This window comes from Castor canadensis, chromosome 2 (assembly GCF_047511655.1).
Source record: "Castor canadensis chromosome 2, mCasCan1.hap1v2, whole genome shotgun sequence".
Classification (NCBI taxonomy): Eukaryota; Metazoa; Chordata; class Mammalia; order Rodentia; family Castoridae; genus Castor; species Castor canadensis.
In genome coordinates, this window is record NC_133387.1 from 64,222,506 (window position 1) to 64,235,706 (window position 13,201).

Here is a 13,201-nt window from a genome sequence, read left to right on the forward strand (position 1 = left end):
TATCATATCACTCTAAGCTGATAAATATTTGGAACTGTATATACTTTCAGATATTTATAATGTTATTAAAAAAAAACAAACAAGTACCATATGGGATGTTTGACATATCACAGTATTTATCAGAGGACTCATTTTTCCAAGATCAAGATAGGTCAAGTAGCCAATCTGGTAGGCCATGAATCCATTTTCTAAAGGGTACATAAAAAAGGTATAAATAGCAAGGCTATTCAAATACTTTGCTCCTCAGTGAATCATTACAATAAAAATACACCCAAAGTCTTCATTTGTTTAGCAAATGATTATTGAGCCCTCACCATGTGCTACAGTTACTGAGCAGTGAGCAAAGGAACATACTGGATTCATGTGACAGAACTATGACACACAAGATTTTTATTTATATGTATATATGTTGTGTGTGTGTGTGTGTGTAGATATATATGAAGGAAATAAACAGGATTCTATAGTGGGAATATGAGCTACTTTAAACAGAAAAGGAATGAGAAGTGAAAAGAAAAGCATTCTAAGTGGAGAGATTAGTTTGTGCAAGAGTGTGAGACAGGAAGGAGCTGGAAAGAACAAGACCTTGAATGCTTAGAACAAGACTTAGTTTCTCCCTCTCTCCCTCTCTCTCTTTTGGCAGCTCTCGGGACCTCATTCTTGCTAGGCAGGCACTTTTATCGCTTGAGCCACACTCCACTAGCCCTTTTTTTGTGAAGGTTTTTTTTGAGATAGGGTCTTGAGAACTATTTGCCTGGGCTGGCTTTGAACCACGATTCTCCTGATCTCTGCCTCAGGAGTAGCTAGGATTACAGGTGTGGGCCACCAACACCTGGTGACTTAGTCTCTTTTGCTTAGAACAAAGTATGTTACATAATAGGCAGCAAGGAAAAATTTGTGTCTGACTGAATGAATGCCTAAGATTTAGTTAAGACAGATCACTTGCAAATGTAGGCAAGGATCTACATTTGAGTTATCCTCAACTCTGTTACAAATGGGATCAGGGACTGGGGGCATTGCTCAAGTGGTAGAGCACCTGCCTAGAAAGCACAAGGCCGTGAGTTCAAAGCCCAGTACTGCCATGAATGAATGAATGAATGAATGAATGAATAAATAAATAAATAAATAAATAAATAAATAAATAAATAAATAAATGGATCAAGTCTAATTGAACTGGGGAAGTCAATGAAAGGCTTAATGGGGGACAGGTAATAGGATCTAATTTACATTTTATGAAGATCATTCACAGCTGCTATGGAGTTGTGTAGTTGAGAGCAAAAATTAAAGGGAAACCCAGGACCAAAAGAAATCTCTAAACAACTGAAGTGTTAACACTAAGTTCCATTGGTTAACTTCCTCTCATTTCACCACTTCAGCAGCTGAGCAAAGTGACAATGTCCAATTTGTCTTTGACCCCTAGAACACCCTCAATTTCTATCACCCCAGACCAAGCCTGAAAAAAAAAGCCTTTAGCAAGTTTAATCAAGCCCTTGAAGAAAGTAATTTCAAACTCAAAATCAAGAATGTCAATTATTCTACAAGGTAAGTGACTTGGTCTTATAGAAAGAAGTCGGTGAGATGGAGGAAACAGGCAGAGAAGCAAGCTGGCTATGTATTGCTGTACAGCAAATTATCTCTACTCTTTTTTTCTTCTCTTGGTTTTGTTTTGTTGAGACCGGGTCTCACTATGTAGCCCAACCTGGATCTCAAATTTGAGATCCTTCTGCCTCAGCCCCTCCTGAATTTTGGGGTTACAGGTATGGGCCACCACACTGAGTATCTCTTTTTATGAGATTTTTTCCATACAGAAGCAGAAGCAAGGGAAAATAGTTTTTAAAATACTGTTAAGAAATCCAGGTGTGGTGGCCTGTACCTATAATCCAACACTTGGGAGGTGGATGCAGGAGGATTGAGAGTTTGAGGCCAACCTGGCCTAATAGTGAATTTAAGGCCAGCACAGAATACATAGCAAGACCCTGCCTTAAAAAAAAAAATGTGGATTTGAAGTGAAAAGCACAGTGCCATTTACATTAGCACACCCCAAAATGAAATATATAGGTATAAATCTAACAAATATGTACAGTGTCTTTTAAGGAAAACTATTTAATGAAGGAAATGAAAGAACTAAATATTCCATACTCATGGATAGGAAGACTCCACGATGTTCTTTCTGACTTGATCTGTAGATTCAATACAATCCCAATTAAAATTCCACCAAAGCTATTTTGCAGGTATCAATAAACTGGTTCTAGGGCTGGTGGAGTGGCTCAAGCGGTAGAGCACCGCTTAGCAAGCATGAAGCCCTGAGTTCAAACCCGATACCACCAAAAATAAATAAATACATAAATAAAAATGAATAAACAGATTCTAAAGTTGATTATTTAGGGACGAGAAGGACCCACAATAGCCAACTCCATGGGGAAGAAGAACGAAGTTGAAGCTCTGGCATGACCTGACTTTGAACCTTACTATAAAGCCACAGTAATCATGGCAGTGTGAAATTGCAGAAAGAATAAACAAGTGATCAAGAGTGAGTCCAGAAATCGCCCCATCTAAATACAGTCAACTGATCTTTGACAAAGAAGCAAAGGCGATACTGTGGAGAATGGAACAAATGGGTATCCACATGCAAAAAAATCTTATTCCAGAAAGACACCTCATACCCTTCATAAAAAATAACCCAAAATTGGTTACATATGTAAATATAAAATGCCAGACCACTAAAACTCTTAGAAGATAACAGAAGAAAATCTAGACAGATGGCCTAGAATTTAGCAATGGTTGTAGCTCCCACATCAGAGGCACGATCCATGAAAGAATTAACAACTGGACTTCATTAGAAGCTTTCTGAAGACACTATCAAGGGAATAAAAAGAGAAGCCATAGACAGGGAGAAAATATTTGCAAAAGACATATCTGAGCCAGGTGTGGTGGCATTTGCCTGTAATCTCAGCACTAAGGGGGCTGAGACAAGAGGATCTCAAGTTCAAGGCCAGCCTAGGCTATATAGTGAGATTCTGTCTAAATAAATAAAAATAAAAAGACATCTGACGAAGGACTGTTACCCAAAATAGGCATGGAACTCCTAAACTCGACAATATAAAAATATACCACCTGATTTAAAAATGAGCCAAAGACCTTGAGAAAGAACTCACCAAAGAAGATGCAGATGGCAAATAAGCCTATGAAAAGATGTTCTACAACTTATGTAGTGCCAGGGAAATGCAAACTAAAACAGCAACGACATACCCATAACAGTCACCAAATGCCAAAATCTAGAACACTGCCAACACCAAATGCTGGTGAGGACATGGAGCAACAGACACTCTCATTCATTGCTGATGGGAATGCAAGTGCCCCCACCACTTTGGAAGACAGAGTGTTTGTCACAACACTACCATTATTCCTACCGAAAGACCCAGCAATTACACTACTTTGAACTTACCCAAAGGAACTGAAAATTTAGATCCACACAAAATCCCACGCATGGACATGTATAACAGCTTGCTTTATTCAAAATGTGAGGCAACCAAGATGTCCTTGGGTAAACAAAGTGTGGTGCATGGAGACAATCATTATTCTTCAGTGCTAAAAGGAAGTGATTCTCAAACCATGCAGAAACACAAAGGACTCTTAGGTGCAGATTACTTCGTGAAAGAAGGTAAATCTGACAAGGCCACATTCTACAGGATTTCACAATTTGACATTCTAGAAAATGCACAACTGTGGAGACAGTACAAAGATCAGGGGTTGGGGGAAAGAAGAGTGAAAAGGTAAAGCACTGAGGATTTTTAGGGCAATTAAAATACTCTGTATGAACTGTAATGGTGGATACATGTCATCATACTGTGGTCCAAACACCAGTGTGAACCCTAATGTACATTAAGGACATTGGGTGATAATGATATGTCAATACAGATTTATCAAGTAACAAATATACAGTTCCAGTGGTACATGAGGGATGTTGACAGTGGGAGAGGCTAGTCATGTGGGGGGCAGGGACTATCCAGGAAATCTCTATACTTTCTACCTTCTGTTCAATTTTGCTGTGAACCAAAAAGCGTGCTAAAAAATAGTTTATTAAAAACAACACTTTACCAACTTAAAAAAAAAAATACTGTGAAATAAAGCCCATGCAGTTTAATGCTCTTCCTCTAGAAAGCTTGTTCCTGCTGGGCACCAGTGGCTTACACCTGTAATCATAGCTACTGAGAGGCAGTGATCAGGAGGATCGCAGTTCAAAGCCAACCCAGGCAAATAGTTTGTGAGACCCTATCTCAAAAAAACCCATCACTAAAAAAGGCTGGTGGACTGGCTTAAGGTGTAGGTCTTGAGTTCAAATCCCTGTACCACCACCAAAAAAAGAAAAGAAAACTTGTCCCTCCCACAGCACTGGCCCTACTGTAAGGAGTCAGCATTTTTTCATGGCAACTCTATCTGGAGTTCTAGGCAGTGGCTTGCAAAATTGAACCTAGGAATTGGCAGTGAAGAATCTGAAGCCAAGGAGCAACTTGAATGGTGGATAACTCAGAAAGACATTAAGACAAAACTCTCTTTTTCCCAAAGTGTGTTAAAAACAATCTTGGCTGCATCTGGGAATCTGACACTTGTTGTTCTCAGTGAATGGGGGTGCACTACTCTACTAGGTAATCTGCTTTATTTTTGTCTTGCCTAGTTGTTAGAAACTTAATTCTTTTGCTAAGCCAAAGTCTCCCCCCACCCCCGCCCACCCTTTATTCTTATGCACTTTTACTCTATAGAACCTCAGCAAATAAGACTAATTCCTCTTGTTGGAATTTTAAGATTTAGTTTAATTTAGGATGACTGCCAAGGTGACTTTTGATCTTTTAATTGATTGCAAGAGAAAATGAAGCGTCAAATTATCAACTGCAGTAGACAGGCCCGGCTGGCCTGATGATTTTTTAGTTATTAAATGTAATCCATGAAAATCTTTTTTATAGCTGGGCACTGGTGGCTCACACCTATTCAGGAGGCAGAGATCACGAGGATCGAGGTTCAAAGCCAGTCTCAGGCAAATAGCAAGACTCTATCTCAAAAATACCCAACACAGGCTGGATGCGTGGCTCAGGTGGTAGAACACTTGCTTAACAAGTGTGAAGCCCTGAGCTCAAGAGGTTTAAAAAAATTGTTTTTTTTAAACAATTAAAAAAAAAAAGGCAAAAAACTGTAAGAAAAACAATCTTTTCTATCCAAGTATATATCACCCTCTTAGATTACTTAAAATTCCTTAGGTCGCCATTTTAGGTGACTTGCATTGTTTAAAAGGTTGCTGTTTCTTCTTCCAGATTCTTGTACAGCCTCTTTGCCCATGAAAATTACCCACCAAATTGTGTGCCCTAATCCATCCCCCAAGCCTTTTAGCCAATCCAGAAAGATCGTGAACCTTTGACCTGGACAAATCCCAGGTGAGGGGCAGTATCTATACAGTATTCTAAACTCCATCAGTCTCTTAAAGAGTTTTTAGTTTGAAGTTTCCACCATCTTTAGTTTGTCCTTCTGTTTTGTGGGGTCTTTTCCTCCTTAACTCTACAATTCAATTTTACCTCACCCTCAGATTTGGGAGCCATTTTTCCCTCATAGTTAATCCTTCATCAGGCCTCAATTTCCTGCATTCAACTGAACATGCCCAATTCCTCATAATCTCACAAGCCTTTTAATCAGTTGCTGTTGTTTGAACATTCTCCAAGTTTTTTTTCCTCTTTAGAACATGGAATGTAGTTGGCTCCAACTGAAGCCTGTCTAATGCCAAATAAAGAAAAATAATTGCTTTCCTCTTTTTTTTTTCACAAATATGCCTTAATATCACCCTAAAAAGTATTGTCTCCTATTTCAACATAGAGAAGACTCATCCAATTTAACACCAAGCATAATTTGTTAGCTCACATTTGGCTTTGTTTTCCATATGGCTGTCTTAGCCAGTATTCCCACATTCTTGTTCAAACAATTTAGTAGCAGAAGTCAAATGTTAAATTCATAAAAGGATTTCATCCACACACTTTTTCTTTAAAGATTGTCCACGAACAATTGGTGTAAATGCTAATTCAGTGCTTCATGTCTTAAAAACTAAGGCTTGAATAATTCAGAGCTCTTTTGTTGTGGAAACTGGAAAGAGATTCAGATGGGGAGAAGACTGCTGATGATTGTAGAAGAACCAGGCTACCTTTGTTTTCTTTTGTCAGAGTTCTTTGGTTGTCAGCAATGGAAACTAATTTTGGTTAACCTAAGAAAACAGAATTTGTTGGGAAAATATCAAGACAATTTCCAGTTGGCTGCAGAACCATGCTTAGAAACTAGCAAACACTAAGAATACTCCAAAAAGGAATCTCAGCCATGGTATGAAGAAGAGTATTATTACCTTATTGGGACTGTCTTCAGTTCTCAGTCATTCATGGTTCTAACCTTTAACCGTCGCTGTGAGGCATGGGAGGATTCTAAGAGTAGTAAAATACAACTCGTGTCCTTTAGAACAGTTTAATCTAGAAAACGAAGAGATACACAAAAAATGAAATACAAATCCAAAGTATTAAACATACTACAAGAAAAGTAAAACGAGCCAGGTGCCTGTGGCTCACACCTATAATCCTAGCTACTCAGAGGCAGAGATAAGGAGGATCTGTCTCTGGCAAATAGTTCAAGAGACGCTATCTCCAAAATACCCACCACAAAAAGGAGCTGGTGGAGTGGCTCAAGTAGTACAGTGCCTGCCTAACTCCAGTGCTACCAGAACAAAAAGAAAAGTAAAATCTATTAACGCTGATTTCCCAGTTGTGTCCTGGTTACAGAGAGAAGTCACTCCAGTACCACTCACTATAACTCTGCCTGCCGATCAAGTGCGTTTAGTCTCCTTTTAACAGCTGACTTCCCACTTATCTTCTCACTCAACTTGCCATACTGATTCCAGTGTGTTCAATGACAAAATGAAAAGCATCAATCCTTAAAGATGCAGCACATGACTTCACACACACCCTGACTGTAGAAAAGGGCCCTCACAACTTACATTTTACCCTCACTCTAGGAAATTCTCACTTTTGGGGTCACTTCATTTACAGCACTTTCTTGGATGTTCTTTTGCCCAATACTTGTAACATCAGTGAAATGATGTACTGGTTTGTTACATTCTGAGATGAGGTGATCTCAAATAATTTACCTATAAAAAGGTACCAGCACACCACCACCAACAGGTGTTGGCGAGGATGCGGGGAAAAAGGAACCCTCTTACACTGTTGGTGGGAATGTAAACTAGTACAACCACTCTGGAAAAAAATTTGGAGGCTACTTAAAAAGCTGGACATCGATCTACCATTTGATCCAGCAATACCACTCTTGGGGATATACCCCAAAGACTGTTACTCCAGAGGCACCTGCACATCCATGTTTATTGCGGCACTATTCACAATAGCCAAGTTATGGAAACAGCCAAGATGCCCCAGCACTGACGAATGGATTAAGAAAATGTGGTATCTATACACAATGGAATTTTATGCAGCCATGAAGAAGAACGAAATGTTATCATTCGCTGGTAAATGGATGGAATTGGAGAACATCATTCTGAGTGAGGTTAGCCTGGCTCAAAAAACCAAAAATCATATGTTCTCCCTCATATGTGGACATTAGATCAAGGGCAAACACAACAAGGGGATTGGACTATGAGCACATGATAAAAGCGAGAGCACACAAGGGAGGGGTGAGGATAGGTAAGACACCTAAAAAACTAGCTAGCATTTGTTGCCCTTAATGCAGAGAAACTAAAGCAGATACCTTAAAGCAACTGAGGCCAATGGGAAAAGGGGAACAGGTACTAGAGAAAAGGTTAGATCAAAAAGAATTAACCTAGAAGGTAACACCCACGCACAGGAAATCAATGTGAGTCAATGCCCTGTATAGCTATCCTTATCTCAACCAGCAAAACCCCTTGTTCCTTCCTATTATTGCTTATACTCTCTCTACAACAAAATTAGAGATAAGGGCAAAATAGTTTCTGCTGGGTATTGGGGGGGGGAGCGGGAGGGGGTGGAGTGGGTGGTAAGGGAGGGGGTGGGGGCAGGGGAGAGAAATGAACCAAGCCTTGTATGCACATATGAATAATAAAAGAAAAAAGAAAAAAAAAAAGGTACCAGCATTTTGGATTATTTATCCGTGTAATGTACGTATACACACAGATGTTAATAAAGAACTTTTAAAAAATCACTTTATCACATGCATTCCAAATGATTTTCTTAGTGAGGGAAACCACAGATTAAAATTACAGATGGTATGCAGTTATACATAAAATCACAGCCTTGTTTTATGGTTATTTCAAGACAATTTTGTGCTTTGACTTCACTTTTTAAAATTTTGTCTGTGACCAGAGATGAAGAGGAAACTATGAATGAGTGCATCAGAGGCCGAGCATAATGCTCATGATGGAAGCTCTCAAAGATGAAAATAGTCCCCAATTCAGGTCCAATCATTCTCCAGATATGCCAATCAATGGCTGAGTCCTAGAGTGAATGAAGCTTAGGCTCAATATGGGTCCACTGCTACAAACTCTGCAAATGTAAATGGTTGTCATTGCCATAAGGCTGTTCTTCTCACTATGCTCATTATGATGCCTTTCAAATGTACCTTTGCTTCTACTTAGCCACTTTCTATTCTGTGTCAACATGAAGCCCTCTCCAAGTACATCGACTGCGTTAGACCTTTGCCAGTGGGATGCAACAGAAACTCAGCTCATGACAGAAGTTTCTACCAATCAATGGTTTTCCATTTGTTTGGTTTCACATCCAGTATTGCATAGGTAAAATGAATGCAAAGAATTGTTGATTTGGGTTTTTGCATTATACAATCTTAATTTGGAAGAAACTTCTTAGACATTGGAATTTTATGTACTGTAAAATTTCCAAAGTAACTTCATAGACTAACAGATTTTTTTAATCTTTGTTTTTGCCAAGTTAATTCAAAATAAAACAAAAATGATTAAAATTCACTACTCACAAAAATGACATTTTAACATCAAAATAAGTATGAAAAACTATAAAGACAGAAAAAAGGAAATTTAAACTGGGTAGATTTAACTTTATGAAAATGTCACTTTTTACACAATTCCAAGTTTTCTGAATTTGCTGGTGACTGGGAGGAACCTTCACATAGAGAAGCACCAACTGCTTGTTGGTTTCAGCCAGACATTTTCCATTCAGCATTCAGTGCTTGCATCCCAGCCCTCCTGAGTGCTACGCGGGCTTCATAAAAAGGTAATTTGAGGCTGTGGGTAGAAGACTTGCCTAGCATGCACAAGGCCCTGGGATCAATGCCGAGAGACAGACAGAGAGAGAGAGAGAATGAATTTGAAAATTAACGCATGCTTGCATTTGAAGGTACAAAAGAAACATCAACAGTAGTGATTCCAATTCTAATGGCTCCTTCCATTTGTTTCTGGAGGCCTCACATCTGAAAAGTGCCAGGCAATTCTGGAAGGCTGTTCTGTGCTGCCTCTGCCTGGCAACAAGCTTCTGCAGGACTTGCCTTGCCAGTACCCACTTAGCCACACTGGGAACTTGGAGTACGTTTGAGCTGGCCTTCCCTTGTCTATATAGTTGCAGCCAGCTCCACAATAATCAATCTCTGACCTTATTTTAAAGTTAATGTTATTTTTGTAAAAAAAGAAGGAAGGAAAATAGATCAAGGCAACTTCCTATTGGAATCCTCAGGATTTCTTCAATGTGTTTGGAAAAAGAGTCAGACTTCAGAACACATTTTCATTTTTGAAATTTAACAGGATTATGTTACAATTTTCAATCCTATGTTCAAAAGCAGGGTAATTATTTAATTCTGATTAGTAATAACAGTCAACATTTGAAGATTATGCTTGGAATCGGGCATTCAGTAATGTCTAGGGTTTTTTTTTCTTTTCACACAAAAACAAAATTTCAAAATAGATGGGCTAAGCCGATTGGCAGAGATTTGGACAGTCAAGATTGCAGCCAACTAGTCTTAGGGCAATTGGTAGCCCAGTGTCATCCCTTTGGGTGTTTTTGGTAACACCAAGCCCTTCACAGTGCTTCTCACACTTACCTCACACTGGTGGGACATGTGCTGGGGTTTTTCCTCATCCTTACAATAAGAGTTTCAGGGAGAAGGGAACCCCCTCCCCCCAAGGGAACCTTCAGGGCTGGCCTCTTAGCAACATATTTTACTACTTGAACCAAACTCCAATCCTTTTGCTTTTAGTTCTTCAGATAGGGTCTTGTGGCTATCTTTGCTTAGGCTGGCCTTGAACCTGGATCCTTTTACCTCTGCCTACCAAACAGCTGGAATTAAGGCATGTGCCACAAAGGAACAATGTGAAAACGCTTTGAACATCTGATGTTTACTTTATGGAACCAGACAATGTTTTCTTGAGAGGCGATGTCATCTGATGAATTACCTTACGGGGAGAAATAATAGGAAAAAAAGTTTTAGAAATACTGGCTGAGGCCAAAAAATGTTTTATTTAGAATGCTATGATTTTTAAATCATGTGAAATGGAAACTATTATGCTTTCAAGTTTTTTTACATTAATTTTAAAGATGAACAAAGTAGAGATCCTTTACTTTCCAATTTTTATTGAATTACAAAATGAAAATATTGCCTTGCTTTCTAAAAATGATTCACCTAATGACATTGTGTTTTCAAGGAAAACTGCAGCCTGTCTGCCTCATGGAGAACTGGTAATTAGGTGACTGAAGGGACTACACAGCCTCCCTGGGGAACCACAGCCCCAAGCCTGAGCTACCTAACAGTGAGCTAATTAACTGGCAGTTGCTAATTTCCACTAAACTTTGTAAACAATCTGAAACATGTTGGTAAGTGAACTGTCTAGAGTTGGTGACTCACACACCTAAGTTTTCTTGCTCCCCTACTTGTATTTTCTGACTTGAATTTAAGGTGTGAGTTTGCCTTTTATTTTGGTGGGATTGGGGTTTGAACTCAGGGCTTTGTACTTGCAAAGCAGCCGTCTATCGATTTGAACAATACCTTCAATCCATTTTCCTCTGGTTATTGTGGAGATGGAATCTCTCAAACTACTTTCCCAGGCTGGACTCAAACCTTGATCCTCCCAATCTCAGCTTCCTAAATAGCTAAGATTACAGGTGTGAGCCACCAGCTCCTGGGGAGATTGCTATTTTTTACTGTAAATCTGACATCTTGAGACAATACCAGAAATGTTAATTCTGAATGTGTCTAAGTTTTCCATTATAGGAACCAAGTCTGAAAAAAAAAAAGGTGCTTCAACTGCCTGATTAAACGCCTCTACCAGTTGGATGCTTGAATTACAAGTAACATGAATATAAGTCCAGCAGAAAATTGTGTTCTGCATTCTAACTTGCAGGCTAGCGTGGAAGATATGAGCAAAATACAGAGATGTAAAATTGGAAGTACAGTTTGGACACTGAATTCCTATAGTTGAAGATTAGGATGGAGGCAGCAGTGGTGGCAGATCAGGCTACAAAGCTTGGAGTCATACCACAGATCTCAAATGACATGCTAACGCCTCTCTGTTCTCCCTGGCAACAATCATCAGCTCTCTGTGTCTGTGGGATCCACGTCCATGGATTCAACCGTGATCAAAATTAGCGAGGATAAAAATTGCGCCTGTACTGAACACGTGCAGACTCTTTTCTCATCATTACTCCCAGACAAGCATACCGTATGGACTTACGCAGTGTTCCCAAGGTATTGGCTATTATGAGTAGCCTAGAAATAATTTAAAGAATATGGCTTTATGCAAACCCTATGCCATTTTCTACAAGGAACTTGAGCATCACAAATTTGGTGTCTGTGGAGATTCTGAAATTAATCCCTCCAGAATACTGCAAGAGGACTCTACTGAAATGTAGCTGTTACTTGAATGCAAATTACTACCATCTGACTCCAGTTCTGCTTCTCCTCCCACATCCTCCATCCAGCAGAGGAATCAAAATTTCCCTGCACTGCCACTTGTGGTGGCATGTCTATAATCTCAGCACTGGGGAGGCTGAGGTAGGATGATGGCAAGTTTGAAGTTAACCAGTTACAATATGAGACCCTATCTCAAAAAAAAAAAAAAAAATCCCTGCACTGTGACGAATAAAATTTAACATCTTTCCATACCTTGATTTTCTCATCTATAAAGTGGACATTGAACTGGGTGCCATTGGCTCATCCTGTAATCCTACCTACTCAGGAGACAGAGATCAGGAGGATTAAGGTTCGAAGCCAGCCCAGGCAAACAGTTTGTGAGACCCTATCTCTAAAAACCCCATCACACACAAAAAAAGCTGGTGGAATGGCTCAAGGTGTAGGCCCTGAGTTCAAACCCCAGTACCACACCAAAAAAAAAAAAAACAAAAAACAAAAAAACAAAACCCAAAACAGGAGATTGGAGAGAGTGCTATCTCACTAATGAACTGAGTTACGAGTAGGTGGACACAGTAAGCACTGCATCAGTGCTTTCTACAACATATAAGCAATGGATATAGCACTACCAACCAGAAATTCTCAAGTAATTGTTTTGAGATATGGAGGGGAAACAAATTTTAGGCCTGTTGAAATCTGTGCTCTAACTCCCAATCATGAACTTAAGACTTTTCATAATAAAAATCATTCCAAATTTCATTAATACCCCTTGAAAACTTAATTGCTGCCAGCTATGGTTACATACCTGTAATCCCATCACTCAGGAAGCTGAGGCAGGAGGATGGTGAGTTGGTGGCCAGCCTGGGCTATATACTGAGACCCTGTCTTAAAAACAAAAAAGGGGGTGGGGGAATGCCTCAACCCCAACCACCAACTTAATTGCTAAAAGGACTACTAGTATGTCTGGAAAAGCAGGTAAATGCTTTCCAAACCTAAGAAATTCTTAGAATTTACTTAAGGCTTAAGAGTGGGAATTGCTCGGTCTTTAGCTACAGCCTTTTGACACTTTCATTGCTTGACTCTATGCTATGGAAAGGAAGAGATAGGGCACATGGAGCCATTTTATACATGTATGAACAATGGAAAAGTGAAAAGTTGTAATTTGCCTAACGTATTTGTAGACTTAAGAAATTTTCTGTTCTCCATTATTTTAATTACTCCAATTATTCATACACTGCATGACCAACTGTCACAAAGCTAATGTTTTAAAAACACTTTATAATTTCTCAGTCTTTCAGTTTAGCAGGGTTCAGCTGGGCCATTCATGGTC